We start from the raw sequence: 27,432 nt of genomic DNA, 5'->3' as shown, positions 1-27,432 counted from the left end.
TGTCTGTCTGTCTGTCCCTCTTCAGAAGCTTATGCTGTACTGTAATGAGGAGGATTTTCTTATTGTTGAAATGTGTGTTTAAATCTAACCGTGCTTTTCATCTGTGCCACGAGATGTCTTCCCCTTGGGCCGTTTTTTTTCCCTCAGAGTTGGCTGAGAGGCCCTTGGAAGCACAATTGGGCTTTGTGGTGAGGAGGGTTTACAGTGCCCTGGAAGGTGGGGCCAGTCTTGTCTAAATAAATAGTAGTGGGCTTGGCCTCAGGAAGAGGGGATTCCTGGAAGGCAAGAGTTGGAGCCTCACGCAAGATACACTTCCTGGTGTTCCTGCGACTTCTTGTGCTCTGTGCTGTGATGGATGCTCTTGGGTCTCTGGTCCTCAGGTGCTGCTCTGACCCAGCAGCTCCTAGGACAACCCTTGACTTCAGCAACAGGTCCTCCATCCTTCTATAGTCTAGGCCTCCTCCTGCTGTCTCCACAAGAGTAGCTGTTGGCCACTCTGAGTGACCCAGGGGCTGCCAGCTGTTCCTCTCTGAAGGCTTTACAGGTCTTCCCTACATTGTGGTTGCCTGCCTGCCGAGTGATGGCTTTTGACAGAGTGCTGGAGATCTAGAAGGGCCTTCCTTGCTGTCGGCCCTGCAGAGGCTTTGCATGGCGTGTGAAGAGGAGAGTTTGGGCCTTTTGTCCATGGATGCTGACTAGCTCTCTGTCCTTTTCAGCGTATTCGCTTTTGACCTGCCTGAAAAAGGTCATAGTCAGGCTTTCCTGGCCCAGGGTTCCGGGAAGGCTTGGTCAAGGAGCTGCTTGGTGGGAAGTAAAGTACCTGGCCTTTTCCTGTCCATCCCCACAGCGAGCGAGCACCTTATCCTGCAGCTGTCTGTACAGGGTCTGCACCCTGTCACTTTCTCCTGCTGCCTGTTCGAGAGTCTCCATTGCTGCCCAGTGCTCTCAGTTCCCTCATCTCTGACTTGGTCACGTGGTTCTTTGGGCTCAGAGCCTGTGGACCTGAATAAGGGCAGACGGCAGCCTTGGTTCTGGGAAAGGGCGTGTGCTCCCTGAGACACTGTCACGCATGTAGAGAGGGGATGTTAGTCATATGGCCTGCCTTCAGCTAACACTTTTCTTGATTTAAAAACTCTGGGGACAGAGTGGTGGCGACATGGCTCAGCAGCCAAGAGTGGCTCCTGCTTTTGCAGAGGCCCCGAGTTAGGTTCCCAGCACCCACGTGGGTGAGGCTGCTTGCAACCACCTGTAACCCCAGCTCCAAGATGCACTCTTCTGGTCTCCACAGACACTGCACCCTCACATATCTATACAAAGTTAAAGTTTTAAAACCAGGGGCTGGAGAGACGCGTGAGTGGTTAAGAGCGCTTGCTGCTCTCCCAGAGGACCCATGTTCGGGTCCTAGCTCCGCTCAGGGTTCACAACCGCCTGTAACTCTTGCTGCAGAGCTTCTAAACCCTCGCCTTCCTTCCTCTGAGGACACCGATGCACTGGTGGTTCATTACAGACAGGTAGACAAACACACCCCGTTTAAAAAAAAAAGTCAAGTCTTTAAAAGTCTAGTTTTTCTTTTAAGAGATCTAAAATTAATATATAGAAAATTGAAACCGGGCAGTGGTGGCACATGCCTTTAATCCCAGCACTTGGGAGGCAGAGGCAGGTGGATTTCTGAGTTTGAGGCCAGCCTGGTCTATATAGAGTGAGTTCCAGATTAGCCAAGGCTATACAGAGAAACCTTGTCTTGAACAAAACAAAACTAAACAAACAAACAAAAAACCAAAAAAACCTAAACAAAACAAAACAAAAGAACAACAACAAAAAAGAAAAAAGTAAAAAGAAAATTGAACATTTTTAGGAGATAGGGTTTTGATTTACAAAACATAGATTCACGTCACTATCACGATCCAAACGCTTGTAACCACCACTCACCAACAAGCTACCCAAGTTTTTGTTTCTACACTGAAAATTCCCTTGGTACCTACTGTGTAGGATGAAGCGTAAAGGCCAACTCCCAAGTTCCTGAAAGTCCCCATGTTCCTTTCCACTTTACAACTCTTCTGCCCCGAAGTCCCTCTCAGCAGGGTGACAGCCACTCTTTCAACAAAGACAAAACTGAGGCTAGAAGCTGTTTAGAGCACTGACTTCCTTGCTCTACCAGAGGACCCTGGCTGGAGTCAAAGCAATGGTCATTAATTAATTCCAGTTGGGGGGGGGTTATCCAATGCCTTCTTCTGGTGGTGTACAGGCATAAAGCAAACAAACATCTGTGCACATAAAACAATACTTTTTTTTTTTTAAAGCCCAATCAGCCCTGGCCCCGGGGCTCCTCCTCTCCGCCCCCCAGCCAGGGTCCACACTGCGTTCACCTGCAGGTTCGGCTCCAGCCCACATTCCTGGAGCTACCTCGGTGCTTCAAAACTGTGTGCTGTAGGAGGAAATGGATGCTGTGAATGCTGTCCTGGCAGTCATTCTACAGCTACAGAGTGCCGGAGGGGCAAGGATGAGTTAAACAAAACGCTCAGGAGCAGATGTGGTGCGCACACCTGTTCTCTCAGCGACTGAGGGGGCGGGGCAAGATGATTGATTACCACACGTTCCAGGACAAACCCAAAACCGGTCCCGACCACACACCTAAGCCACTATTTACTTATTTATTTATCTATCTACCTGTCTCTCATGCATGGTGTTTGCATGTGTGCACAAGTGGAGGCCATCAGCCAGCATTGTGATATCTTCATTTGTTCTCTGCCTTCTTTTTCTTTTACAATTATAATTAGTTTATTATTATGCATAATAATAATATGGGGGAAGGTATGCATGCCAGAGCACACATGTTGAGGTCAGAGGACAATCTGGGGAGTCAGTTCTCTCTTCTCACCTTTACACAGGATCCAGGGATTGAACTTGGGTAATCAGGCTTGGGCCACAAGCGCCTTACAGCAGTGAGCCCTCTTTTGGGCTCGTCGCCTTGTTCTTTTGTTTTTTTGTTTTTTGTTTTTTTTTTTTTTTGTTTTGGAGGCAGGGTATCTCAGCAGCCTGGAGTTTGATGCACTGGCTCTGTGTTTACAGGCGTGGGCTTCCATGCCCTCCTTGCTTTTTACACGAGCCCCGGGGATCTAAACTCAGGTCCTCAGGCTTTGGTGGCAGGTGCGTTACTGACGGAGGCCCGGATGAATGAGGTGTGGACTGTGGAGTCTCCAGGATTAATTTGTTGCTACTGATTTCCTGGGCCATATTCAGCTTACCTGGTGGTTTGGAGCTATACATGAACTAGGACATTTCTTAAGGTAAATAGAGTGTATAAAATACAATCTGGAAACCTGGCATATGGCTTACTACTATAATTATGGCACTTCAGAGCCTGAGGCAGGTGAATTGCTATAAGTTCAAGAACAGCTTGAGCTATAGTGATTTCCAAATCAGCCTAGCCCAGTGAAATGTGATGTCTCAAACAAATAGAATCCTGACAACAACAGTAAAAATTAAATTTGGGTCCTTGGTTCAGTCCTTGCAGGAGGACATCAAAAGTCAGCGCACTCTGTAGTTTCCTTTAAGGTGGAGAGATGTGGGCTCTGGGCTGAGTGAGGAGAGATGCACTGGAGTGAGGGGTGGGTTCCCCGAACCCAGAGTCCGACTGACTGACTGGGGTGGGGATGAATGCCCAAGAGGAAGGGGAAGACATCTCGGGGCATCATGTTCTGTCTGGAAGAAGCACAGGGGTCAGAGAAGCAGCCCCTCCCGACCTGTGCTTTTGTATGCCCGTGATAGCAGGATGAGCTGTCCACCCTGGACCCAGGGTTGGCTTCCATTCACTCTATAACACTTAAGCCAGATGACGGAGCTACACACAGCTGGGTCTCCAGAGGTGGAGTTACAGGCTCATGTCCAGTTAGAGTTCAAGTGGCAGCCTGGTGATGAACAGAGGGACACAGACAGATAATCTAGCTAGGTAAGCCTGGCATGGCAAGCCAGAGTTTACTGAGTTAATGCTTTCAATGAAAGTAGGGCATTTTTCACTTTTTTAGCCACCAAACCCCAAGCCCTGGTCATCAGGTTTGTTCCTCCAGGAACTCAAGATGGCTCAGGCCATAAAGAGCAAAACCCCACGCAGGGGAATGTGGCGAGGGGTGGGTCATCAGGGCTCAATGGCCAAGTCAGCAATGATGAGAGACTTTGTCTTATGAAATCAGGTGAAAGCAACTGAAGGAACACGTCAACCTCTGACCTCCACACACATCTGTGCATACATGTACAGACAGACAGACAGACAGACAGACAGACACACACACACACACACACACACACACACACATACATCTATTCCTCTACTCAAGTTCCCATAAAGGGTGCCTTAAACTGAACCTGGAGGAAACCAGACTCCAGGCAGCCCTGGGGCATGCTTGAGAACCACTAAGATAAACAAGAAATGCACTCTCTCCAGATTCTGAGGGAAAAAAGCCCTCAAAGGTCAGAGGGTCCAGTGGCTCTCAACCCCGGACTGCACATTAGAATCATCTGGGGAGCTTTTCAGAACTGCTCGTGCCCAGCCCCCACCCCCGAAGATCCGTGGTTCAGTTGGGCTGGGGTGGGGCTCAGGCTTCGCTGGAATTTTTAAAAAGCTCCCTAGGGGCTTCTGATAGGCAGCCAAGTTCGTGAAGCGCTGAGGTCCTCCCTGAATATTTGAATGGCAGGATTAAAAAGGAACCCTCCCCAGCTGAACTGGGGGCCATTATCCACAGATTCCAAAAGCCCCTGCATTGTCCAAAAGCCTATGTCCCTTATCGTGTCTCCTGCGCAGGTCCCAGGAGCATGCTCTGAGCAGGGTGTCAGGTCCCTGGGCTGGAGTGACAATTACAGATGGTTGTGGACCACCACTTGGGAGCTTGGAGTTGAACTCTGGACCTCTGGGAGAGCGGCCAGTGCTCTTACCTTCTCCAGCACCCAACACCGCTCTTCATCATGATTAAGCCAAAGAATCCAAAAAAATGTCTACATTCTTTTTGGTCACTGACCTTGTGTCTAGCTCCACTGTTAGACCTAGTCACCCCTGCCAACCCCGTTCATTATTGGAATGACAAAATGGGGTCTTTAGATACTGGTGACTCTGGCTCTTTAGATATGCGCCCCACTGATGGACTAGGCCGTTTCACGAGTGTTCTTAAAGCGAACACAAATATTATGTATTTCATGATTTATTTTCTGGGTCAAGTGACTCTAGAAACATTTTCACACATCACATTAGGCTACCTACAGGGAGAGTTTTATTAACAACATTTCACAGTGTTTCTTTCGTATTTCCTTCATAATGCCAGATTTTTAACCTATACATCTAATACCATTTTGATACGAGTACCCAGGCTTCCTTTGAACTATCAGATATTCTGTGGCCCTAGTTAGCTAATAACTCTATGGAGTTTATTCTAAGTTACAGTCTCGATCGTCAATTGGGCTCCTTAGGACTGTGTGTACGTGCACACACGCATGCACCCTAGTTAGCCATCACAATCATAATCAGTCAATGAAACAAGCTGTTTTAGAACCAGTTTGTGGGGCTGAAGGTTAATGGTGTGTACTGCTCTTGAAGAAAGCCCAAGTTTGGTTCCCAGCACACACACTGGGTAACTTCCACACCAGGGGTTCTGACTTCCTTTTCTGAACTCTCATACGCCGGCCTTCACACTTGCATACACATATACGCATAATGGAAGACAAAATGAATCTTTAAAAAAAAAACCCACTTCTTTGTGAGGCAAACAGTATAGCGAATTCTTTTCATACCCATTAAACTACCCTATGGCCTCCAGGTTCAGTGGCGCTCAGAACATCTGCCTCCTGAGTCATCTGCCCTTGAGGCCTCGGGCTGGAGACAGTAACTGGCGGCCGGGCTGGGCTAAGAAATCTACAGTCTGGACCTGGAGCTATCTTGGGGGCCACTGTGACCTCACACACATGCAAAGCACTTTGGGATTTAGGGAGGGGGTCCACAGAGATAGGAGGTTGCGGTGGGGGTAGGGGTGGGCATAGAGATGTGCCCCTGCAGGGTGTGGGCCGGTGTGAGGGTTGTAGAAAGGTGATAGGCTGATAGGCCTGGTGGTTACCCAGGGATTCTGCTCCATCCTGGCCATGCACAAAACTTGGGTGTACTGAGGCTCCGCAGTAGGGCATGGCTTCTCAAAGCCAACTTGTTAGGGAATTGTGGTTTGTATGAGGTGCCTTCCTATAACCCTAGGGCTTTTGAATATCCAGTCCTCAGTCGGTGGCGCTGTTTGGGCAGGTTTAGGAGGTATGCTTGAAGCAGGAAGTGTTTTCACTGGGGACAGGACTTGAGGTTCCAAAGGCTCCCACCAATCCTAGTGTGCTCTCGGCTTATACATAAAAGATGTCAGCTCCCACTTCCTGTTCCAGCTGCCAAGCCTCCTCTCTGTTGTCATGGTCTTTTATTTCTTTGGAACCATAAGCCCAAATAAATCCCTTCTTCTAAATGATATCATAGTTATGGTCTTTTATCATAGTAATAGAAAATAACAGATGTAGAAGGTGGGATATTGCTGGGACTGCCCGGCCATGCTGTTTTTTGGTAAAATGTGGAAAACTTTAAGATTTTGAACTAGGAAAGCTGTAAGCAGGAGCTTAATGGGCCTATTAGAAGCCTCGAAGGCAGTAAGTAGTGCTGAGAACAGTGTGGACTATAGAGGCCCAGCACAAGAAGTTTCTGAGGGAACAGTATTAGTAACTGAGCTAGAAACCATGCTTGTTTGTGATATCTTATCAAATTGGCTGCCTTCTGCCCTTGGCCTAAGTACTTGTTTGAGGCTAAATTTAAAAGTGATCAACTAATCTCTTTGACTGAGGAGATCTCAAGGCAGCCTCATGTTGACTCTGTCATGTGGTTATCAGCAACCACTTTTCCCCAGGTCTACAATGGAAAAAAGGGGCAGAAAGAAATACAAAATTTGGAGAGAACAAGGACACCACCGAGTTAATATCACAGCCAAAGCTTGTCCTAAGAGACAAGGAGGCAAATGCTGGAGTGATGGGAAGGGCAAGACCCTGCCCAGCTAAGCTTCCAGCTTACGAAAGGGCTTAAGGCATTTTCTTTTCTGCTCCTGAAAAGCGATTGCACGCAAGCCATTGCCAATGTGGTTCAAGGGACCAGGGGCCATTTCAAACTGGGAGCTGAACTTGGCGGTGACACTTGGCTCTAGATTCAAGATGGATGTAGGAGTTAAGGGATAATGGAAATGCCCTGCATGGTTTCAAAAAGCCACCATGCCCAGGCTGGGTATGGCAGGGTCCTCCCTGTCCAAAGGCTGTGAGAGGGTAAGAGTCCTTGAGAGACTGATAGAGTCCCCAAAGCTGTGGAAGTGAATCCTGGGTTGTGTTGGAGATCTTACAGCTGTGGGATGTCTGTGAAGGAGAGAGCTGCACGTGGGGAGTGAAACCAACCAAAGAGAGATGTGTGCACTGCTCGGAGGATAGAGCCAGTCAGGCTGAGTGACACTGGGCACAGAGCTAGAGAATTTCATGTTTGCCTTGTTGGGTTTTGGTCTTGCTTTGACTCAGTATTTCCTCATTCTGCCCCCAGTTCCTCCCCTCTGGGATGGTATTGTAAATTCAGTCCCACTGTACATCGGAAATATGTAATTTGCTTTTTTGAGTTTCCAGGGGATTCCAGTTAAACCAGTGCCTTGAACTGCAGAAGAGATTTTGGATTTTTAAATGGCCAGAAAGATTAAAGGCGGAGCAGAGCCATTTGCATTATAATATAGTCAAGAGACTTAAGTGGCCCGGGAGCTAGACCTGGTGGTTTGAATGGACTATACCCCTCCCTCCCTCCAATCTCAGGAATGTTTGGTTCTCAGTTGGTGGCGCTGTTTGGGTTGGTTTGGGAACTGTGGCTTTCCTGGAGGAAGTCTGTCACTTGGGGTGGCGTACTTCCTGCCATCCCTAGTGGTTTTCAGCCTTGTGCTCACAATAAAAAGATCTACTCTCTCTGCTTCCTGCTCCAGCCGCATGTTTCCTCTCGACTGTCATCAATGTGTATCCTGTCAGCGGTTCCCTGCCCTCCACATCATCCCCCTCCCTCATTCTGCCCTCCACATCATCCTCCTCCCTCATTCTGCCCTCCACATCATCCCCCTCCCTCATTCTGCCCTCCACATCATCCCCCTCCCTCATTCTGCCCTCCACATCATCCCCTTCCCTCATTCTGCCCTCCACATCATCCCCCTCCCTCATTCTGCCCTCCACATCATCCCCCCTCATTCTGCCCTCCACATCATCCCCCTCCCTCATTCTGCCCTCCACATCATCCCCCTCCCTCATTCTGCCCTCCACATCATCCCCCTCCCTCATTCTGCCCTCCACATCATCCCCCCTCCCTCATTCTGCCCTCCACATCATCCCCCTCCCTCATTCTGCCCTCCACATCATCCCCCCTCCCTCATTCTGCCCTCCACATCATCCCCCTCCCTTATACACAAGATAGACACATGGAAAAGGAAAGACAAAACAGTCAGGAGGTCAGAGATGGTCGTTGACACCCGCTGCTCTTGCATGGAATTCCGTTCCCAGCACCCACTGGTCAGCCCACAACCTCCTGTAACTGCAGTTCCAGCAGACCTTTGACCTTTGTGTGCATCTGAATGCATGTGATGCACATAAGCTTACATAGACACAAACACAATGCATGCATTAAGTCTACCACATTATCCAACAGTCCCACCACGGGGTATCTGTCCCAAAGAATATTCAAATCTGAATCCCAGGAAGATATATGTTCTCATGTGCACTGCAGCCTTATTCACAATGGCCAAGCTGTGGAAATGATGTAGGTGTCTGTCTCTGGAGGAGCAGGCCCATGTGTACTCACAGTGAACTATCATCATCAGCCGCTCACAACAGAGCTCTTACGATTCAACCTCTCGATCAGACCCTGAAACATTACAAGCAAACTAGCCTCATACAAACAATACTGTGTGATTCTACTTGTATGAGGACACTAAATCAGGAAATTTGAAGCGAGATGTAGGCAGATGATTGTTGCCAGAGAGTAAGGAGCGGAAGCTGTGGGGAGATGTTAGTCAATGGATTGTAAGTTACAGTCACACAGGATAAGGTGTGGACATCTGGTGTACAATATTGTACTGATAATTAACAATGTGTTGTTAACTACAAATGTGCTAAGGGCCGGTGAGATGGCTCAACTGCATATCCAGTGCCCTGAGTTTGATCTCTGGAGACCCTGAAAGAAGGCAGCTAGATGCAGGAGTGTATAACTTTAATTCCAACACCCCTAGGTAAGATGGGAGGCCCAGAGAGGGAGGATCGCCTGAAAGCCAGCCTGCTGGAAGTAGCAGGAAAAACAGGAGATAATCTGCCTACAAACAAGGCAGAAGGGGAGAACCCACACCTGAAAGTTGTCCTCTGATCTCCAAACACCCGTCGGCATGCGTACACCTGAACTTACATACAAATATGAAATTTTTTAAAGATTTATTTATTATATGTAAGTACACTGTAGCTGTCTTCAGACACACCAGAAGAGGGAGTCTGATCTCATTATGGATGGTTGTGAGCCACCATGTGGTTGCTGGGATTTGAACTCTGGACCTTCGGAAGAGCAGTCGGGTGCTCTTACCTGCTGAGTCATCTCACCAGCCCCGAAATAGTTATTTTTAAAACTGTCTAAAGAAGGCAAATTTATGCCGGGCGGTGGTGGCACACACCTTTTTTTTTTTTTTTTTTTTAAAGATTTATTTATTTATTATATGTAAGTACACTGTAGCTGTCTTTAGACACTCCAGAAGAGGGAGTCAGATCTCGTTATGGATGGTTGTGAGCCACCATGTGGTTGCTGGGATTTGAACTCCAGACCTTTGGAAGAGCAGTCAGTGCTCTTACCCACCAATCAGTAATGAGATCTGATGTGATCCGATGCCCTCTTCTGGTGTGTCTGAAGAGAGCAACAGTGTACTCACATACTTTAAATAAATCTTAAAAAGAAATATAAAAGGGCTGGTGAGATGACTCAGTGGTTAAGAGCACTGACTGCTCTTCCGGAGGGCATGAGTTAAAATCCCAACAACCATATGGTGGCTCACAACCATCTGTAATGAGAAACAAATAAAAAAACCTATGGGCCGGAGCAAGAGGGACAAAGGAAGGGGGAAAAATAAATAAATAAAAATAGCAAGGGAGTTTGGCACTAAGGCTCCCCGAGGGGACCCACGGAGCCAAGGAGACAGGACGGTCGGGGGTGAAGAGGGAAGCATAGCATCAGGCAGGGGGGCTGCATCCCCCCCCCCAGCATGAGCACCATACTCTGCCCAGCAAAGCTGGGTTTAGACACAACTGCAGGTTATCAACGGAGGGTATGGAGCTAAAAGTGATCAAGGAGCCAGACACGGCACCCCAAGGACAGACGTGTGCCTGAGAACATCCTGTCTGCTTCGTCCATTGAGCTTCTGTGGAGCTCTAGGATGAGGTCCACCTTCCCAGTATTTTGAAACCAATGGTCGCTCCTTTAGTTTTTCCCACCAGCTCTGAGGTTCCGCCAACCAGTTCTGCAGGCCTTCCCTGTCTGATTCTACCCAGTGCCTTCACTCAGTAGCTTCTTATCCCACGCGCTCCACACGCTCACTGCGCACCAACTTCTGACTTGTTTAGCATCTGGCCCCCTGCCTAACCATGTTGGCCTCCACCACTGATTGTTCTTCTGTGGGCATCGCAGCCCGCACATCCGGCTTTCTTTCTCCTTGAGCTTATAACAGATATGTATCATTTATCTGCTTGTCCCTTGGGGAGGTCTTGGTTCCATAACCAGGGTGGGACAAGGGCTATGTGTTCCGCGGCTTTCTGTCCTCTGCTGCATAACTGTGCCACCAACTTGTCGAGTGACAGACACAGCCAGCTCCCTGCATCGAGTGACAGACACAGCCAGCTCCCTGCATTGAATGTCAACACCACTGGCCTGGGTCCTAGAGTGCCAGGCTCTTCCTGAGAGGGCTGGGATTTATAATTACAGAGTCATTAGCCTGGAATGCTAAGAGCACCGACCATCCATCAGGATGTTAGTTGGTGGTTTGGGTTTTGCTTGAGTGATATAGTTAGACAATTAAACTCATTGTGACCTAAATGAAAGATCAGAATTGGAAGAAAAACTCCGTGTCTCTCTTTTATATGCATGTATGTGTGGTGTGAATGCATGCATGTTTGTGTGTGTATGCATGCATGTGTGTGGAAGAAAGGCTTTGGCCTTGGGGGGGAGGGGTCTTCCTGCAGTCACTCTCCACCATGTCCACAGCGAGGCAGCTCTCTCACTTGAACAAAGGGTTTGCCCACTTGGGTATCCTTGCTCTGGGGATCTTCTCTCCTCTTCCTTCAGGTCAGGATTACAGGTAGGCAACCATTGCCTGCTTAGCCTCACACCGATGTAGCAACAGCAAGCACATTACTCAGGGAGCCATCTCCCTAGTTGCCAGAGGTTTTTTTCTCTTAAATTTGTTTATTAAGAATTCCGCAAGTACTGTATTTACATCATTCCCGTTCCTCAAGCCCTCCCACCCCTGTCTCTCTCCTCCAGTTCATGCCCTAGTCCTTAATTATTGTCATGCACACGTTTATAATACAGCCTGCTGAACTCATTTCGTGTGGTGGCTCCTTTGTATTTTAGGGCTGACTTCTTGCTCTGGGCAGCCATTGATACCTGCAGCTCTCCATCTAGGGGTGCATGCAGCCTTGTGAGAACTTCATCTGCATTTCTGTGCCTGTCACCGTGTTATCACTGCTCAGGGCTTGTTTAGGTGACCGCGGTTGTTGGGATTTTGTAGTTGCAGAGTCAGTGTCACACACTGCTGGGGTCTGGCATCTGGAGCTCAGTTGTCCTGTGCAGCTTGACCAGTTGTGGCTTTTGGTAATTGCCTCAATCTGCTGCAAACCGAAGTTTCTTCGGCTACCGGATCTAGCCAGACTGTGAGCCAGGAGACGGAGTCTGGGTAGGTGGGGGTCAGAGGAACTCGGCAGGCAAAGGTGATTTGTGATCCCCAAGACAGGAACTAGGCCAGCCAGCATGAGGGGCAGTTTGTTTGTTCTTTAATTAAAAAGAAAAGCATTTATCCATTTGCTATTTATTTACTCGTGTGTGTGTGTGTGTGTGTGTGTGTGTGTGTGTGCGCGCGCGCCCCCATGAACACGTACATATGGAGGTAACACTCATGGAGGTCAGAGAACAACTTGCTAGACTTCATACTTTCACTGTGTGTCTGTGGGAGAGAACTCTACCACTGTGGCAGGCCTGCTGAGCGGCCCCCCGGTGTGGTATTATTACTGAGAGCTGATGCAGTTGAAAGCAGCCTTCAAATGCAAACTTTGAAGTCCACTTTCAACTGCAACTTGGGCCCTTGGTGAGCTTGGAGAGGAGACAGACTAGAACACTTCAGAGTGAGGATGGCAGATCCTGAGGGCCCTTGTTGCCAAGGCTATGGAACAGGGAGCCGACTTGTCTGTTGCATGTACCCTCCCCACCCCCACCTTGGGATGTGAGGGAACTACCCTCACTCTGCTGCGCTGTCTGGGCTTGGGCAGAGTCAGTATCTTCCACAGATTGACTTCCTTCTCAGAAGTACCAAGTCTAGCATTTTCTTCAAAAGAAAATTGAGCTGGGAGTGGTGGCACACTTTAATCCCAGCACTTGGGAGGCAGAGGCAGGCAGGTCTCTGAGAGTCTGGGGCCAGCCTGGTCTACAGAGTGAGTTCCAGGCCAGCTAGGGCTATATAGAGAGACCTTGTACCCAAATAAATAAGTAAATAAGAAAGAAAGGAAGAAAGAAAGAAATTGAGCGATTGGGAATTTTAATTTTTATTAGTCTTTTGTCATTGCTGTTGCTATAATTTCTGTTTTGCTTTCTTGAGTCACAGGCTCATTATGTACCTCGGGCTGGCCTGAAACCTGGAGATATTCTGTGCCTCTCAAATGGCTGGGATTACAGATGTGCACCACAAAGCCCACCCTCATTATTTCCTTTTCTTTTTAAAAAATGTTCTTGGTGTTGTGGTATACACACACACACACACACACACACACACACACACACACACACAAAGGGTATCAGGAGTTCAAGGCTACCATGGTCTACTTTATGAGTTTGGGGCCAGCCTGGGCTATAGAAGACAAAACAAACAGATTAAGGAGCAAAGGGCCATGCCTGTGCTTCAGAGCACGCGCGCGTGCGCCATCTCAACGACCGTGGTTCCCAGAGTGTGTGGTGTCTGTCCTGTCAGCTTGCCTTCTGCAGCTAAATCACGAAGCGAGGGTGTGTGCGCTCCTTCCTCTTCCCCTCCTCCTCTGTCACTAGAGTTGCCTCTGTGTCAGATAGGTCTTAGTTCTGAGTATGCCAAGAAAGAGAAGTAACACCCGTTGACCCGTCCAGTAGTGACTCTGAAAACTTGTCCCTTCCCTGGGCCGGGGGAAGCCGGGTGAGCAGCAGGTATGGTGGACCCTGCTGTGGCTACCGCACTGGAGTTGCTTACAGGAAAGAGGTCGAGTGACCTCAGAGACAGAGACTGACCTTGGAGTTTCCTGCCTAGGGACAGCGCGTCATGAGTTTTGTGTCTTCTTGTCAAGGAAAGAATGCATTTTTAGGTTTTATAGACATTGGAAGGATTGTTTCAGGATGCTAGGAAGAGCTGCCTCAAAAAGCAGCGTTGCAACCTCCTGCTGTGGCAAAGAGCTGCCTGTGGCTGCCCGTGGCTGCCAGTGGCTGCCAGTGGCTCCACCTCCCAGGGGTAGAGGCAGGTAGATCTCTATGCCTTAGAGGCCACCATGGTCTATAGTGAGTTTGCTGTCAGTGTTACATGGTGAGACCCTGTCTCAAGCAACAATAACAACAAGAGGCAGATCTGGGGAGATGGCTCAGCAGGCTCAGTGCTTGCTCCACTTTACTTGCTGACCTCCAACCATGAGTTGCTGAGTCGAGCACCCCCACAAAGGCCAGGCATGCCTTACATCTGCCATGCCACTGCTGGGCAGAGGGCAGAGGTAGAAAGAGGCAGAAGCTCCAGGACTGCCCGCCAGCGTGGCAGTTAAGCTCCTTCTTCAGTGAGAGGCCCTGACCCAAACCAGTCCTGAGACAGGCCTCGGAGCTTGTTGCAGGCATGGGATAGCCTTTCTTCCCTCATCTGAGCTAGAGAGGACCTTACCCCTTACCACTCTGTCTGAGCTCCCTGCTCCCCACTTTGTCCTCTGCATCCTCACTGGTTTTTAGCTTGACCTATCTATCTATCTATCTATCTATCTATCTATCTATCTATCTATCCATCCATCCATCCATCTATCTATCTATCTATCTATCTATCTATCTATCTATCATCTATTTATTGGCTTCAGCTGGCCTGGAGCTCACTCTGTAGACTAGGCTGGCTTCAAATTCACAGAAACCTGCCTGCCTCTGCATCCTGAGTGATGAAGGGTATGTGCTACCGTGCCCAACCTATCATTAATTTCTTAAATTGTTTGTTTTATTTATGGATGTGTGTATGTCAGTTTAAGTATATGGCATGTTTATGCTGCTGTCTAAAGAGGCCAGAAGAGGACATCAGATCCCCTGGAGCGCGAGTTATGGGACAGTTAGTTATAAGCCATACAATGTGGCTGCTGGGAACTGAACTCGGCTCCTGTGCAAGTGTTCCTAACCACTGAGCCCATCTCCTGCTCCCAAGCTCCCTTGGCACACATTTCTCTCTCTCAGGCATCTGTACTTGTCTGTCCTTCCCCTAAGACATTCTTCTTTATAGCAGCATGCTCCCTCCCTCTCCTTGCCTCCTGTGGTTCATAGTCACCTTCTCAGTAACCTCTCCTCCCTCATGACCACACTACTTAAAACTGTCCCCAACCTTCTTCATCCTCCTCTCTTTTATTTAGAGCACCCTTCTGCCACCAGGGGTCATCTTTTGCCTCATTTGCTATATGTCACCTCCACTGAGGCTTGTTCAGTGTGCCACCCCAGCACCCAGACAGGACCAGGCACTTAGTGGTTGCCCAAGAGATTTTTGTTTGTTTGAAATAGGGCCTCACGTATTCATGTAGCCCAGGCTGTTCTTGAATTCATTGTATAATTAAGGTGACCTTGAACCTGGGGTTTCAGGTGTGCGCTGCTCTGTTTTTCAGAGGTGCTTAGAGATCAGGCTTGGTGCTGGAGGTGTGCTCAGGCTCGGGGATGGAGGTGTGCTCAGGCTGAGTGCTGGAGGTGTGCTCAGGCTGAGTGCTGGAGGTGTGCTCAGGCTCGGGGCTGGAGGTGTGCTCAGGCTGAGTGCTGGAGGTGTGCTCAGGCTGAGGGCTGGAGGTGTGCTCAGGCTGAGTGCTGGAGGTGTGCTCAGGCTCGGGGCTGGAGGTGTGCTCAGGCTCGGGGCTGGAAGTATGCTCAGGCTGAGGGCTGGAGGTGTGCTCAGGCTGAGGGCTGGAGGTGTGCTCAGGCTGAGTGCTGGAGGTGTGCTCAGGCTGAGTGATGGAGGTGTGCTCAGGCTGAGTGCTGGAGGTGTGCTCAGGCTCGGGGCTGGAAGTGTGCTCAGGCTGAGTGCTGGAAGTGTGCTCAGGCTCGGGGCTGGAAGTGTGCTCAGGCTCTGCTGGAGGTGTGCTAGACAAGCATGCTACCAAGTGAGCTAAGCAATGGAATTTTTAAAATATATACATAAGCAGAGACTATATATTGTTTTGTTTGTTTTTTGTTTTTTTGTTTTTTTGTTTTTTTTTTTTTTGTTTTTGTTTTTGTTTTTTTTTTGAAACAGGGTCTCACTGTGTAGTTCTAGCTGTCCTGGAACTCACTCTGCAAACCAGGCTGGCCTCAAACTCACAGAGATCTGCCCGCCTTGGTCTCCCAAGTGCTGGGATTAAAGTAGTGTGCCACTACGCCTAACTGACAATATTTTAAAGGATCCAAATGTGCCTTATAAGCTTAGATTCCAGAGGAGAAAATTAAACGTATCCAGCAAATTTTCCTCCCAAAAGGCAAATATAACAAGGCTCTCTTCTCAAGCATAGGGGCCCAGGTGCCTGCAATTGTCCATCGGAACATGCATGGGCCTGTCTTTGCCTGAGCTATGGGATTACAAGACACAGGTGAGGTTGCAGGAGCTGGTCTTTTCTGATTGACAGAGACAGGCAAAGAGAGCCACGGGAGACCTCGGGAGAAGGTTGGGTTGAGAAGTACACATGGGTGCGGTCACACATTGTTTTACTCAGCTCAAAACTACCTCCTAATTGTTAATGTAGACTAAATGGAACCCATATACACTGGACACAAACAGGGGACCAGTTTTGCATTTAGAAAAGCTCCAAGTCAGTTTTTAAACAATAAATTTATTGAGATTTGCATACCACAAAAATCCATGCTTTTCATGAGGTCAGCTAAGTGGTTTTCGAAAGGTTGTGCCGCCATTACTACCCTCTAGATTTATGACATTGTCATCAGCCCATTGGTAGTCACATCCCGTTTCTCCTGCCCCCGACCTTTTCTCTGTGTTCTAGACTTATCCCAGGTAGACACAGGGTCTTTGTGATCGGCTTCTTCCATGTGGCGTGATGTTTCAAGGTACATCCATCTGTGTTGTAGCATCTTTCAGCATTCATCTCTTGCTTATGACCAAGTATTAACCCACTGCGTGGACGGATATACCGAGTCTTGTTTATCTATTCACTTGTCAATGAACCTGTGGGCTTTTTTTCTGTCTTTCAATCACCAGCAAGCCATCTGAAATGTAACGAAATGCTTGGTGTTGGTGGTGAGTTTTACAAAAAATGGAGGCAACCCTGACAGTTGGTGCAATGCTCTGGAGATAGCGGGTACGTCTACCTAGGTCATTGTCTTTCTGGTCTGCTATGATGTGTTTCTGTGTGTCGATCAAGTATAAATGGTTGACCTTGCAACCTGAGAGCTTCCTCACGAAACAGCAGAGTCCCCTTAAGCCCCTCTTCTTTCTAGCCTTGTCTTCAGTCTGCTGTGATGTCAGGATGTCCTCTCTCCTGTCCTGCACCATTCACTGTGGCTTTCTGTGAATGCTGGCTGGCTCAGCGTCTGGGAGTTGGGAGCCCTTTGCCATGTAACTGGAGAGGATGGGAGCTGTGAATGGGAGCTCCTGCTTGGGTGTGCAGTGGTCTGTGCAGGCGGGGTGGTGGGGATCAGGTTTAAATCATTGCCAAGCTTGGTTTACTCCCATTATTGCTTCTGAAAGCACAAGGCTGACCTCACTAGAAAAAAAAAATCCCTGAATTCTGATAAAAACATAAACCACAGACTTCCTTTCCTCTTAGAACAACAGGTGCCCGGCCCTGCAAAACAGGACTTTTGAATGTCTTCAGGCTGCCAGGAGCCCCTGGGGCAAAAGCTCCCCTCCCTGTGGGGTCACAGCCTAGAGGCTTGGCAGTTAGAGTTGGGGGACTTGAGATAACAAGTCCTGTGGATAACAATGCTGCCTCTTCGTCCTTTGTCCAGTTGTCAACCTCTGATTTCCCGATGGTGATCGGGTGATCTGCCATTAGCAGGTAACTCCATAGAGTGTTTTCACTGCTTCTCGGTTGTCTCTGTTTATTGTCTGCAGAGTCAGTGGTGAACAGAGAATAAAAGGAAATTAAAATAGGAAGCTGGGAAGGGCAGGAAGAGCAAATCCCCAGTCTGGCAAAGGAGAGGTGATGTAACTTGAGCCAGGCTGACAGAGGAACTTCTGACTGTTGGGAGAGGGAGGCTGAGATTCCTGTGCCGTTCTCCCCTGACATCACCAGACATGGTCAGCAGAGGCTTTTCTGTCCTGCAGAGAAAGAGATAAACAGATGGTTTCTTAAAGTTAGGGGGAGGGATTAGAAGGCTGGTTGGGGCATTCATTCCCATGGAGACAGACTTGCACCTCATAAACATTAGCTCCCCTCCACTACCACCCTGTCCCCTAATAAGGTCTTCTTGTCTAGCCCAGGCTATCTTGATCCTGTCCCACTGAGACTGAGATTACGGGCATTCACCAACATGCCCAGTTATTTACATTTGCTATGATATAGGCGGAATTGCAGGAGTGGAAAATAATGACGTTTGTAGGGACACTTGAGACTGGAGGAGACCTCAGACACCCCAGCTCTCTGTGAGCCAAAAGAAGTTCCCACGGGAAGCTCTAGTGTGTCTCCTCTCAGCCGGAGCACCGGGAGGTCTGGCCAGGTTGAAACGTGTAGTCTGTTAAGTTCGGAAGCCCCTGAGTTCACACACATCCTGCAGATAGATAGATAGATGACCATCCAGTTTCCTCTCCTCCACATACCGCAGATCCTGGTCAGGAGCTTGGGCCTTGGCAGTTAACTCTGAGGTTGGACAGCTCCACTAATGGGCAATTTTTTTTTTTTTTTTTTAGCTCTTAACCACTCCAATCCACCAACTGGATCCACCTGCCGCCGCTGCCCCGGTGTGTCTGTACTTCCACAGTGCAGGCGCTCCTCAGTGGTTCTCAACCTGTGGGTCAAGACCCATCTTGGGAGACGAGGGTTGAATGATCCTTTCACAGGGGTCACATATCTGATAATCTTGCATATCAGACATTTACATGACGGTAGCAAACTTACAGTTATGAAGTAGCAACGAAAATGATTTTATGGTTGGGGCGGGTCACCACAACATGGGGAACTGTATTAAAGGGTAACCATTAGGAAGGTTGAGAACCACTGTTCCAGCTCCTGTTGTCTCGGGGAAATTGGTTGTAATGCCCCCTCACTCACCCTTCCCAACCCATCGGAATGCTCTTTTTCAGTAGGTTACACTCTCAGAGAAGCCAGCAAATCCTGTGGCTTGCTGTGATAATGACCTAGATGTAGAAGCTTACCAACCAGCTGCTTATTTCTTACAGTTTTGAAGGGTGGATGGGGGACCAGAGGTCAGGGTCCCAGCATGGTATGGTTTGCATTGGTGACAGACTGCTGGCTGCTGCTGCATTCCTTCGTGGCAGCATAGCTCTCTGGCCTCAGCCATGAGGATTTACCTCCATAGCTTAATCTCCTCCCAAAGATTCCACCTCCAGATCCGGTCGTATTAGATTTCAACGGAGGAATTTGGTGGTAGGAGCATGAACATTCAGCCCATAATTCTTAATGTATTTACCATATGGTTAATTTGTCTTGTTTGTGTGAGACTGGGTCTCACTGCCTAGATGTTGCTGCTCTGGAATTCACTATGTAAACTATAACGTAGACCATAGATGTAGCTGGCTTTGACCTCACAGACGGCTGTCTGACTCTATCTCCCAAGTGATAGATTCAAGGTGTGGTCCACCACATCTGGCTTTATTTAAATTTTTAAAATATAATCAGTGTCTGTCACATTATGTGACAGAGGAAAAGATGATTAACCTACAGTCCAGCATCCCACTTTTTGTTTTGTTTGTGGTACCAGGGATTGAATATCGGCCCTCCTACATGCTTACCAAGAGCAGTGCCACTGAGCAACACCATACCCTTACATTGTGTGTGTGTGTGTGTGTGTGTGTGTGTGTGTGTGTGTGTGTGTGTGTAGGTCATAGGTCAGCCTTGTTCTCAGGTGTCTTTATCCTCTGAGCCATCTCCCTGACCCTCTTACTTTTGAAACAGAGTCCTGGTAAGTTGTACAAATGGGCTTTGCATTACTTTGTAGCCCATGCTGGCCTTGCATATGTAATCCCTCTGCCTTAGCCTCCTGAGTAACTGGGATTACTTGCGGGTCAGGCCCCAAATCCACTTTCATTGACTACTTCCTTTGTCTATATTCTGACTCATCCATATCTTGTATAGTTATTACCAGAGGATATGTACAAATTTGGGGGTGGTTTCCCCTCCCTGGTATTCTTAAGTCCGGGTATTGGAGGTGAAGCCTGGAATATGGACACCCTGTAGCTACAGTGGGCATTAGGATTGCAGCAATCAATTGTGTGGAAAGTGTAGACTGCCATTCATATCTTAACCAGTGACATAGACTGTGGAGAGCAGGCCCCACCTCTCGGAAAAAGCAGGGGGCATCAAGTATCATGAGGTAGGACCAGGTTTGGGGGCCTCAGAAACATCTCCATATGCCAGACAAAATGCTGTTTATCCTGGAAAGGACCGAGATTTTAATCCGTCAGAAGGGATTAAACAAAACAAAACAAAACAGCATTTTGGGGTTTTTTGTTTTGTTTTGTTTTTTGGAGACAGGTTTCTCTGTGGTGTCTTGGCTGTTCTGGAACTCATTCTGTAGACCAGGCTAGCTTCGATCTTAGGGATCTTTCTGCCTCTGCCTCACGAATTCTGGGACTAAAGGCTCACACACCGCCACCACCTGGCTTAAAACAACATCTTTGCATCCTTTCTAGAACTTCCTGTCTTTTCACCTAATGTTGCGGGGCGGGGGCTGTTCTTTTAGCTTCCTCTCACGGCAGCCAGGGCCGTTTGTTTTGTGGGCCTTTTCCTTCCTCGCCACACACCATCACCCCTCAGTCTTGCCGTTGACAGAGGCGTTAGTCTCTCCCCTCGAGTCACTGTGGAATCCTTCCTGCGTGCTGGTTTCCAAGAGGGGCTAGGTTTGGAGGAGAAGGGACTGTTGTGTGGGAGATGGTGGGGTCAAAGTCTCAGAGTCCACGGACGTTCGCTCACCCTCCCTTCCAGAGAGCTGACTTTTAGCATTAGCACTTTTCAGAAAGCTGTCTAGTTGGTTTTTTTTAAAGATTGATTTTTATTTTTAATGTGTATACGTGTGCATGTGTGTGAGTGCACACTTGCGAGCGTGGGAAGAGACCCGGGGAGAGTGTTGGATCCCCCGGAAGCTGGAATAAGAGGCAGTTAGTTGTGAGCTGCCCACTGTGGATGCTGAAAACCAAACTTGGGTCTTCTGTAAGAGCAGCAAGTACGATTAACTGCTGAGCTGTCTCTCCAGCCTTCGGATGTTTGTCCATTTGATAGACATAAAGACCTGAGACCTGCCAGTGTTTTTCATGCTAGTGTTTTTCATACCTCCAGGACCTGAGCATAGTGCAGCATTCACTGATGCCCTGGTCTCGTTGTGTTTGACACCCATCCTGTCTAGTTTTCAGAACCTTTGAGATGGTTGTGATAGGCATCTGAAGGTAGGGCTCACTTTGCAGCTTCACCTGGCCCCACTGCCATTGAGTTTAAGCCCCTAGTGTTTGATTCTAAAGGGTATGAACATAAGAATTAATGTATTTTTCTAGACATCACATGTGTTTATTTACGTGTGTGTGGCAGGGGCGTGCACCATGGCATCCATCTGAGGTCAGAGCACACCTTTCAGGAGTTGGTTCTCTACTTCCACCATGTGGGTCCTGACTCAGGTTACTAGGCTCCAGGCAGGCACCTTCACCTGCTGAGCTATCTCATTGGCTTGCCCCGTCTCTCTTCCTTCCTTCCTTCCTTCCTTCCTTCCTTCCTTCCTTCCTTCCTTCCTTCACATGTGTAGAAGTCAGAGGTCAACACGGGGCATCTCCCTCAAACGTTCTTCTTCACGTTATCATTCGAGGTAGGGTCTATCACTGAATTCACTGGTTGGCTGGCATGGTTGGCCAGTGAACACTGGGGATCCATCAACTCCCACCTTACCCAGTGTATTTTTTACATGAGTGCTTATGATCCAAAGTCTTGCTTGCATAACAGGCGCTTTACCAATGGAGCCATTTCTTCAGCGCCACTCCAACACTTTTTGAGGCAAGCTCTGACTAAGTCAGCTCCTGGCTGGCCTGGAACTCACTATACAGACTGAATCAGACTGGCCTCACACATGTGGTCAGCCTCCAGTGCTGGGCTGCTGGGAGAGAGGGTGGAACGTGAGTTCCTAACTCTTTCTAGGTGGTGCTGCTGCTTGCCAGAATTAATAAACCTCTGGACTGTCATATCGCTAGGATTCTGGTCCCGTCCCCCACCCTCATACCCTCACCTTCAAAAAACCTAACAGAATAAATAAGACTGGCATCGAGCCCTGTGTCTAAAAGGAACTTTCTTTGCAGCGTAGAGTATTTAAGTGATGCTGGCTAACGTCCCAGAGTCAGACTGCCCCCTTACTCTGCCTATGTGCAGCCCTTGCTCCGGAGGCTGAAAGGCTCCCTTACCTGGCAGTGCAGGGGTTTGTTGAGAGCCTGTGGGCTGGTAGGAGAGTTCTGCCATCGTGTTGGTTTGCCTCCTTTTAGCTTGTGGAATGTGCTGAGCTGAGTGTTTCCCATGGCAAATGCATAAAAAAGATTTCTCATCCTTTTCTGAAAGAAAGGGGGGAAAATGTCTTCTGTCTGCAGTCAAAACTTGTTAGATGCTATGTCCCAAACCTCTAGTCATGCCCTGTCCTTTGTACCCTTTCTCTCTGGTGACTTTCTCTGCTTTTAAAGATCTCTGGAGTTAATTTTTAATGGCTGCATGTGTGGGGTGAGTCTGGCTATCCTGCGTGGGTGTTACCACCCAGGACATGGCTCAGCAAGGTCCCGGGAACAGCTCCAGGGCTGAGTAGGCAGGAGGGACAGAAAGACATCAGTTGGAGAGAGAGTCAAGGACCCCCACCCTTTGAGAGGGGGGGCAGAAATGTGGGTTCAATGATTCAGTGTTGTGTCCTGAAGCTTTTGGCTTGCAAAATGCTCTGTGGTTAGCTTTGGGGTAGCAGTGTGGTAGCCGAGGGCCCAGCTGCCTGTTGGGTGTGTCCATTTGCTCTGGCAGGACAGAACCAAGCCATTATATATGTGGGAATCCACCCACAGACTTCTTGTGTGTTTGTGTAAGCATATGTTCATGTGGATACAGACTCGCACGGGTGTGTGCACATCCATGAGGAAGTCAAAGCGTGTCATTTTCAGTGGCCACACACCTGTAAGTTTTTTCACATGTGTATATATGTGGTGTGCGTGTGCATATTTATGCATGGGTGTGTGTACCGGTATGTGGATGCACATGTGTATGTAGTCCGTGTGCATATAGTGGTTGAGGTTGACATAAGGAGTCTTTAGCACAACCCAGACCCTAGAGCTTGCTTGTGTGACTAGTCTAGCTGGGACCCCAAGCTCTTGGAGAGACAGGTGGGCTGCCACATCTACCCAGCACTTGGGAGGGACTGGGGGTGCAGACTCCTGTCCTCAGACATGTTGCTTGCAAGACAGGAAAAAGCACTATAACCGAGCCATCTCCCCAGTCTCTACTGTCCTTTTCTTGGAGATAGGGTCTCCCACTGGTCTGTAGGCTTGGCTGGCCAGCAACTGACTCAGATCCTTCTGTCTTCCTCTCCCCACTGCTGGGGTTACAAGTCTACCCCATGCCTGGCCTTTTTTTCTTTTTTCTTGTTTTTTAAGGTTTATTTTTATGATTTTTTTTTTTCATTATGTGGGTAGGGTGTGTGGAGACTGAATGTGAATGCCTGTGTGCCTGTGGAGGCCAGAAGAGGGCTTCCAATCCCTAGACCTAGAGTTAACTGCAGCTGCAAGCACCCAACTTGGGTGCTGAGAACTAAACTTAGGTCCTCTGGCAGAGCCAGATTTGCCCATTAATGCTGATGCCACTCTCCAATCCTAAGCTTTTTTAACAGTGTCAGTTCTAGGGGTCACACTCATCATTGCTTAAAGAGCAATCACTTTATGGACTGGGCGGTCTCCCCAAGCCTCGCTCACAGATTCCTAATAGCTCTCATCTGAGCAAATCTTTTCGATTCTCAATGAAACCTCAGCGTGATCGTCTCTACCGTCTGGCTCCCAGGAGTCTCTCATACTTGCCCTCTGGTGGCCTCCAAAGCAAGGAAGTAACAGATGACCCGTGGGGTGTTTCCTGGGCTCCAGGCACTGCTCCAAGTATCTGTCTACCCCTTCATGTACAGCAGCCGTAGAAGGGCTGGCCCCACTTCACAGATGGAAAAATGGAACTATCATGAGGCCACATGATTTGTTCAACACCATGTACAGCCAACAAACAGCAAGAAGCCAATGGCTTCTTCACTGTCGGCACTGAACATGAGTGATTCTCAGCCTCAGCCTGAGAAGAACACTTGACAGTGCCCCTTGCCCCATCTCCCATAGTTTTGTCAAAGCCTTCAACTGCTTCTCCCCTACGGTTTCTAAGGGAGGCTTTGAGTGATTTCAGGTTCCACAGATCTCAGGGTCCAGCTGTCCTGTTTCTATGCTTGTTAGTAATTTTGGTGGGACTAGAGACGAGCCTTCCCAAAGACGAAGTTCTTGAACACTGACAGAGTGGCCTGCATATTTACGTAAGGATACGAAAGCATCCCTGCGCAGTCTGGCCAGTGCCAAAGACTAAGTGTAAATCAATAAACTATAAACCACCCCAGGGAAATCTATCTGGACGTGGTGACTCGAATCTGCAATCTTAGCACTCTGGAGGCTGAGCTAACCTGGGCTAACATAGTGATATAGATTGGACTCAGGAGACAGATAATTAAGTGAGCATGAAGACCTGAATTTGGATATTGAGAACGACAGATCCCCAGAGTCCACTGGCCGGTCAGCCTCTTCAGATCAGTCGTCAGTGAGAAACACTGTCTTGGGCTGGAGAGATGGCTTAGTGGTTAAGAGCACTGACTGCTCTTCCAAGGGTCGTGAGCTCAAATCCCAGCAACCACATGGTGGCTCACAACCATCTGTAATGGGATCTGAATACAGCTACAGTGTATTTAGATATAATAATAAATAAATCTTAAAAAAAAAGAAACACTGTCTTTAAAAAAACAAAAAGGAGAGACCAATAAAAGACACTTAACATACATGCACACACATGTGTAAACCCCTTCTTCATACAACACGCGCGCGCGCACGCACACACAGACACACACGTGCACACACACCAAGCAAGCAAGCAAGCAAGTAATTCAGAGAATAGCTTCAAGAATCTTCTTTTTTGGGGACAAATAATCAGCAGGAACAGATCCTGGCTGGAGCAAAGGGACATATATATTGAAGGGAGGGACCTAGAACATGCTGAGTCCTAGCAGATGACAACCTGTTGGCTCCATGCCAAGTCTAAGATCTATGGTCGTTGGGATACATGCACAGTTACTTCCTGAGTGTGCTTCTGGGGTGCTCTCTGTACCCCGCTGGCCTGTCATTAGGCAACATTTGGCAGATCAGTTTAATAAATGTCATGTGTTCTTGTCCCAAGGCTGGGCGTATGTGCACCGTGTTCCAAACACAGGCCACAGCTTCAAGAATCAAACATGGGGAGGGCGGCAGGCAAGCTGCCAATGGCAATGAAGAAGCCATTGGCAGTGAGTTAACCCTACGGACTCCATGAAACCCAAGGCTACATTGGCGGCACTTCAGATACAGAGTGCTAAGTCACAGGGGGAGAGGAGCAAGGCAGGGTGCAGAGGGGGACTTAAGAAGAAGGTGGAGAGAAAAGGGAGAGATGGTGGAGTTTGACAAGTCCTGTCAGAACTGAGCGAGACTGTCAGATAGACACGCAAGCCTCTCGCACAGCCTGGGACCTGGCTGGGTTTGCAGTTCTAACTACTAACCCGCGAGAGCGGCAGGCCTGGCAACTCTGGCATTCATTCTTTGTGAGCTGAAGTCCTGAAGGAAGAGCTGAACACTCTTAGCTGAGAAGTGGCGGGCACCCGAACTGGCGCCAGGAGACGAGGGCGGCAGGAATGTGTCAACACCAGCAGCTGGCTGATATCTGATCCTGGCTTTCCGTGACTTCCGCTTCAACCATTGTTAACATACCAAGCAGGCTGTGAATGAATGAATGAAGTGGATAGAGGATTCTGCATGGGCTCTCCCAGCCTGGACAGAATAACCCTGCCTGTCTAGCACTTGGAGCTTGTCCTGCCTTTTGGGACCGGGAAACCTGTTTAAGTAATGGCCTCAATGAGTGTTTTAGATTCAAAGGCAGTGATTATTGTTGGCTTTGTTGGGACAGAGTCACCACTTTACAAGATAACTCCTCCGGAAGGCTTCTTAACACAACAAAAGTTTATCTTTCGTGCATGGTACAGTCAATGTAAACATGGAGCAAGCATATTGCCCATTGGTACAGAGACTCAAGCCTTTCTCAAGTTCAGTTGTCTTCCAGAACAGTGGTACTCACGCTGAGTAAGTCTCCATATTACCCCAGGATGAGGAATTTTGGGCTGGGAAGGTAGCTCAGAAGTAGTTGTTATAAGTAAGTATGAAGGTCCAAGTTCAATGCCCCAGAACTCACATGCAATTGTGTGCCCCAGCAGCGTGTGCCCGTACTCACAGGCCATGGGAGGCAGAGACAGCACAGTTCCTAGGGCTCGCTGGCCAGCTAGGCGAGCCACATTGCTAAGCTCTATGCTCACTGAGAGACTCTCTCAAAAACCAAGATGAAGAGTACCCGAGGAGACAACAACCTATACTGATTGATCTCTGGCCTCTAAATGGGCACACATTCCAAAACCCCATATTTATTTCTTTCTCTTCCCCTGTCCCATTTTTTCTTCTTTCTTGTTTGATTTCTGTGTAGGTCTGGCTGTCCTGGAACTCAATCTGCAGACCAGATTGGCCTTGAACTCAGAGACTGCTTGCCTCCCAAGAACTAGGATTTAAGATGTGCACCTCAGGGCTGGAGAGATGGCTCAGTGTTTAAGACTGCTCTTCCAGAGGCCCTGAGTCCAAATCCCAGCAACCACATGGTGGCTCACAACCATCTGTAATGAGATCTGATGCCCTCTTCTGGTGTGTCTGAAGACAGCTACAGTGTACTTATATATAATAAATAAATCTTTTTTTTTTAAAAAAGCAAATTGCAGGAAAATAATTAATTTTTTAAAAAAGACGTGCACCTCAAAAATGACAAAGAAAATATGTCATTTTAAATTTTTTAAAAAATTATTTTTATTTTATGGGCATTAGTGTTTTGTCTACATGTGTGCCTGTCTGGCAGGCAGTTGTGAGCTGCTATGTGGGTGCCGGGAATTGAACCCAGGTCCTCTGGAAGAGCATCCAGTTCTCTTGACCACTGAGTCATCTCTCCAGCCTAAAACCTCCATTTTTCTGAAGTCCTACTTCATTGTAGAAAGCCCGAGGATTGCAGGGCTAGGAGGTTCCGTGTGGCTGCGGCAGCTGGCCCAGAGAACACCCATTGAGAAACCCTGCCCTAGGGCCTGTTAGTTCCCCCTGAAGGGCTGCTTCCAGCTAAGCGATGAGGGAGGAGAGCAAAGGGAGGGTGGGTGCAATGACCCCACTTTCAACCCCAAGGGAACTGGACCAGTGCAGGCCTTTCATGTGTCCAGAAGGAAGGCGGCATGGCACTGTCTCTGCCACACTTAGGAAGGCAGCACAGAGTCAGGTCTAACATGGTCTCCACCTTGCCAGTTCATCTCCAAAGGAATTCCAACTTTTCCCTTACTAATGGAGCTGGGAGATGACTTTTTTGGGAAAGTGCTTGCCATGCAAGTATGAGGACCTGAGTTCAAATCCTCAGTATCCACATATATAAATAGGC

The 27,432-nt window shown here is 48.4% G+C and overlaps 1 protein-coding gene and 1 long non-coding RNA gene across 3 annotated transcripts in view; one reads left to right on the top strand and one right to left on the bottom strand.

The window, feature by feature from the left end:
• Positions 1-27,432, top strand: part of Tcf7l1 (transcription factor 7 like 1 (T cell specific, HMG box)) — a 162,675-nt gene that overhangs the window by 22,690 nt on the left and 112,553 nt on the right. The window lies entirely within an intron of this gene.
• On the bottom strand, positions 16,334-26,513 carry Gm31249. Its single transcript, XR_377763.3, has 2 exons — positions 22,095-26,513; positions 16,334-17,798 (listed from the first exon to the last, which is right to left on the bottom strand). It is a non-coding gene; the product is annotated as a predicted gene, 31249 (long non-coding RNA).

The sequence above is a fragment of the Mus musculus genome, chromosome 6, assembly GCF_000001635.26.
Source record: "Mus musculus strain C57BL/6J chromosome 6, GRCm38.p6 C57BL/6J".
NCBI classification, from domain to species: Eukaryota; Metazoa; Chordata; class Mammalia; order Rodentia; family Muridae; genus Mus; species Mus musculus.
Note: the sequence above shows the minus strand (reverse complement) of the source record. Positions and strands in the feature narration are given on the sequence as shown.